This window comes from Benincasa hispida, chromosome 8, assembly GCF_027475165.1.
Source record: "Benincasa hispida cultivar pf3 chromosome 8, pf3_genome.v1.1, whole genome shotgun sequence".
Classification (NCBI taxonomy): Eukaryota; Viridiplantae; Streptophyta; class Magnoliopsida; order Cucurbitales; family Cucurbitaceae; genus Benincasa; species Benincasa hispida.
The window spans coordinates 64,945,693-64,951,692 of NC_143485.1; positions in this window are offsets into that span (position 1 = coordinate 64,945,693).

The window sequence follows — 6,000 nt, forward strand, 5'->3', positions numbered from 1 at the left end:
TAATGTTCCTTCATACTTCCTATACAAATGAGTTCCGTCAATTTGAAGTAGCAGCCTGTAATGCTTGAAACCCTCAATAACAGGTCCAAACGACCAAAACACGCTACTGAACATTACAATCCTTTCATCACAATCCACCTCATTTAGCCTCCAATGGACGACTATACCGGGGTTTGTGATTTGTAAGATATTCATCCATTTAGGCAGCAAATTGTACGATTCAATCCAATTTCCGAATATCTTCGCAATTGCCTTTCTTCTTCTGTCCCATACTTTTCAGTAACTACGGAATAACCATACTTTTCAGTAACTACGGAATAACCATACTTTTTCAAGATAATATCTTGTAATGTTTTGATGTCAACTGACAGATTTTTTTTCCACTATGCTGCTTAACTCAGATGCAATTAGATCTGAGTCCAATTGATTGTGATCCTGACTCAGTTTTGCATAACACAGGAATGTAGGACATTATACTGGGTAATTTCAAATTTACCGTGTTTTTTAGGGCAAACAGCACGAAGTCTCCACATGTACTCATTGCCAAATGTTTTACACTTGACATCCCATGTTGTTTTCTTCGACTCAATAACATCAAAATTTTGATGTCGAATGATTGAATGTTTTTCACTACATTTTTTAAAATCCAATTTGGAATTGAATATCATCCCCTTAAGCAGAATCAGACCCCATATTACTGTCTTCCCCGTTATCGAATCAGGTTCAATGGTTATCTCGTTTAAGTCTATCTCAGTAAATGTTTCGGGGACTTCATGTACGCTATAAAATTGACTAGGTGGTTGATCTAGATCGATATCATCATCGTCTATTTCAACTTCTTCATCGTTTGTGGAAAATAGTTGGATCACAATGCTCATCCTCCACATCATGACTTTTCAACACAATAGTAATTTCAACTTCTTCTCTCGTTGAGGTTGGACTTGGGACATTGGGTTGGGATATATACAGTTAACTCTATTTTGAGGGTATGGAGCGTTGCTCATCATGAACCGTACATTAGTCTCACTTCGTTATGAGATGAGGATATAGAAAGTAGATCCCGCTACATAACTACCATATCTAAATATTACCTCTATCCCATCATCTCTATTTATGGATAATGCATCACATAATCCATCGATTAATGTGTTGAAGTCAACTTGACGATGCATGTTTATACAAAGAGATGGTTGCCTATCATATTCTATCCCATTTGGCCTATTAACAATGTTTCCATGCATATAACATAAAAATTCCACAATATCCATCGTAGTTTGGCCAATGCAATTTGATATTTATCATAATATATGTAAGTATATATTAGACCAACTATATTAATGTGTTATTACTATTTTTTTAAATATGTAAAAATAAAGGAATGTTTTCTTTTTAAATAATATCTACATTCAAACAAAATAATAATAAAAAGTAGGTACAAAATTATGATAAATATTGTTACTAAAGACATGCATCATCATTTGACCATAAATCAATGATAAACATTCTTTTATATTGACATGAATATTTGTTCTTTAATCATCATAAAATTTACAATAATAAGGTGAATAATCCAAATAAATTGACTAGATAAACAGTAAAAATAACAACAACACAATATTACTAACAATAACATTAATATTCAAACATTCAATATTCAATAATCAATACATTATTCCAAATAATAGTAAATAACTATATACATAACCTTTGAATGATTTAATTGTAGATAATAGCCCCTGTAAACAAATAATAATAATAATAATAATAATAATAACAATACAAAATTATGGATATTTTACATTTTTGTTTCATTTCATAAATAAAACGTCCAATTAACCGACTACAAAAAAATTCTCTAATTAATCCACTATAAAATTAAGTCTCCAACTAATGCATTATAAAATAAAATTTCCAATTAATCCATTATAAAATAAACATTTTAATTTAAATCCAATACCACTATTAACTTTAAATTCTTTCTTTAATTCGTTTTAGTTGTTTTTTTCTTTTCTCCACAAAACAAAGTAATATCACTATTTTTTCCCATTAGGAACATATTCATAATTTTACATTAAAAACTACTAATAAATTTTAAAATTTTGGCAAAATGAAAAAAGATTTAAATATAAATTTTACATTTAAAAAGATTTATTTTTTTTTCCATTAAGAACATATTTAAATACCTATTTTTAGATTTCGTTAAAATTTTATTTGAACGTGAATTAAAGAAATTTTTTATTTTTAAAAATTTGAGTTATATTATTTTTACTAAAAATATGAAAAAAAAAAACATTATTTTTACTATGTAATATTTTTTTTATTAATGATTTTTTTATATGTTTAAACATAAATAATTTGAGACTATGATGTAATATTTTAAAAATCATAGTTGAACATTCTAAACTGTATTTTTTAAATAATTATCATAATTTGATATGCATAAGAAATAGGTTGGGTTTATTTTTAACAAAGTGTGAGTTGTTTTAGAACAAAGTATGAGTTGTTTAGAAATATGCATAAGAAATAGGTTAGAAAATTTATACTTCTTTTATTACAAAGTGTGAGCTGTTTACAAATTTTTCCCAAGAACAATAGGTTGGGTTCATTTTGATTTGCTTCTTGCAAAATACGGGAAGTGATCTACATTTATATGCATGTTTTAAATAATTTAGGGTGGACATACACATATTAGGAAGATTTTCCATGTCATTTTAGATGTTGTATTTTATCTTCAAAGTTTCTCTCCACATAAATTAATTTTGACATTTTCGTTGTTGATTTGGTAGCTATTTTTGTTTGATTCCATTTAAAATCACCTCAATAAAATTTTTTATCATTAAAAAAAAAAAACTACCAAAGTAGCAATAAAATTGCAAGGTAATTATTTTTAAAGAAGTAGATAAAAACCAAAGAAGACATACCAACTAGTAGTAAAGCGAACTACATTAAAGTTTATTATATTTATTAAAGTTATTTTTAATTCTTAACCCCAACATATATAACACAATGTTAATCTCATGTAATTCTCCCTTATGATAACCCACTATAAAAAAATATATCAACTTATTAAAAGAAAACTATTACACCTTATAAAAAAAAAACTTTGAATAATGGTTTGTAGAATTTTTCTTCAATATAATATCCACTGTAAACAAAATAAACATTAAAAAAATCAGTAAAAATTATCAAAAACTTAATTCAAAGTTAAATAACAAAAATATATCAACTTAGCAAATAAAATACTAACTGAAACAAATTAATAATATGAAGATGGAAATGAAAGTAGAAGATGATCGATATTTGAAAATAAATGAAGAAGTGGAAGAAATGAAAGAAATTTTGTTTTGGGTGAAGATGAAATGAGGGCTTCGATGATGAAGGGGAAGATGAATTTCTTTTGGGTGAAGATGAAATGAGGGATTCAGTAAAGCGAAAGATGTATTCGGTGAAAGGGAAGATGAATTCGGTGAAAGGAGGAGGGTTTTTTATGATAGAAGGAGGCGAAAGAAGACAAAATTGGTCAGAATGTGTTTGCATTCTGACCATTATATATATATATATATATATTAATGCAGAGAATAAAATAAAGAATAATAATAAAATATTGTCGAATGCGTCTCTTGAAGAGACGAAGAGACATTCGGATGGGGATAAAAAAAGACCACCTTTCCCCTAAATAAGTTTAAAAGTCCCACTTTTCCCTAACTAGGTTTCAAAACCTCCCCACAAATCTAAATAACTCAACTTTTCAGTTTGGGTATTAAATTTTGGAGTTTTTTTTTTTTTTTTTTTTTTTTTTTTTTTTATTATTATTATGACCCGTCTAAAAGAATATATGAAATCTATCCTCTCCTAATTGTGATATTATGTAAAACGCTCATAATGGTTTACCTGTACAAGAAATTCTAAATTTTTGTTTGTTTTTTAATTATAAAAAAACTTTATAATTACAAAAACATTATATACCTATAAATTTTCTCCCTCCTCTATGTCATCTTTAACGTCTTCTTCTCGCCTCATTTTCTCTACGTAGGGGCTCTACAAGGATCGATGCAGTCGAAAATGTACCCAAATGGAATGTTGTGGATCCAAATTAAAGGAAAAAAAATGATGAGAGATGAGGGAGAAATTTTATGCGTATTTGGTATTTTTGTAATTCAAAGACAAAAAGAGAATTCACTTCTTAAAAGGTTTTTTAAAAAATAGTTACATGAAAAATAACCTACCCGAGGGAGTCAATATAAATAGAAATATTTTGGAACCTACCATAGAAAAGGGACTCGAGAGAGTCACAAAGCATCCACCCTAAGCCTCCGAAATTGAGAGATTCGTTCCCAGAGGCATCAACATTCATCTTTCATACATTTGGAGTGGAGGAAACCTTTTGGCATGACTCATAAGACTCACAAAACTCACCCTTTGCATGGTAGGTATTTACAAATTATCATTCCCATCATAATCGTCCAGAAGTATATCGATTTTTGAAATAGGCTTTAGAGTTAGATAAGTTCGATGAATTTATGTAATTCCATAAGTACAATCTATGAACCATACTTGTCATTTTTCTCTTTTCAACCTCGCGCCTCCACTTTTTCGTTCTTTGGTTAATTTTTTTTCACTCACTCAACTCCTAAATTTATTTCATATGTTTGGGAGCTTCTTTTTTTTAATTTAACCGTATAATTGAAGATAATGATTTGCGATAATATTACAATAATAAAAGAAATGAGATGGTGAATGTTTTGAAGTAAAATAACTAAAATAGATAAAAAAAAAAATTGGGATTATATGCACCGTGTAATTTCTTTAAAGCCTAAACATTATCCCCTTCCTAAATTTATCATTTTCACCCAAATATTGATATAAATGAGTATGTCTGTAAAAAAATTATATAAACAACCAATTTATTAAGAAAATATGTGTTAAATAATAATAAGGACTTCTTGAAAAAATATATCTACATATTATAATAGAGTATTGATATTTATATTCATATTAGTAAAAAAAAGTAATACTAAAAAAATATTAGTGAAAGTTGTTGGAAATGATGTTGGATCAAGGCCCATAGCAAACATAAAAATGAAAAAATTAGCCATTTATGACGATTGGAAATTAGCCATTTATAGCAATTGGAAACTAGCCGTTTATATCCGTTAGCAACTAGCCATTTATAACCGTTGAGAACTAGTTATTTTCTTGTACTTTTCTTCTTCCTCATCTTCCTTATAAAAAAGAAAATTTTGTAAGATCAAGATAGAAATTCTTTTGTTTTCAAGATTTTCAACCTTCTCTCTACTATTTTCTGAGCAATTTTTTATTGATTCCAACCCGGTTTCCGATGAGTGCACGTCAAAGTTCGAAAGTTGTGTTAACCTTGGAGAGTGACCGACTTTGGTGATTTGGCACCGAGATCGTGCCGTTCTTGCTTTCAAGGCGGTGGGTTTATCCACAACATAACAATCAACACTCAATTCCAACAATAACAATTTGAAAGCAAGAATTCATTAGAAATCTTTATCAAATGTCGAACAAATATGTAGAGTTCTCAGATCTGTCCAAAATTGAAGCATCTCCTTCCCTTGCAGTCTCGCCCAATCACAATCCGAGAAGTTGTTCACCCAATTTTCATGGTGGCATGATCCGAGAGAATAAAGATCAATAAATTTGTCGTAAGGAAAATTAAAGTTAAATCGATACACTGGTATCTTTTCTTTAGTCCCTCTCTCCACTTTATTAAATATTTTCTTAGAGTTTTTTTTTCTCATGTTCTTACCTTGTATTGGATATTTAATTTTTGTTTGATTTACTATTTTTACAAATGAGTTTCATTGAAAATGAGAATTTGAAGCCTAAATTAGCTATTACTCTGCTTACAAAGAATGTCTCTATTGTTTGTAGTTCCTTATTTTTGGAATTGGGTTTTGACTATACATGGACTATCGTGGTTGAATTAATGGTAGATCTTAAAAAGAGAGAGAGATATCAAATTCCACCATAGTA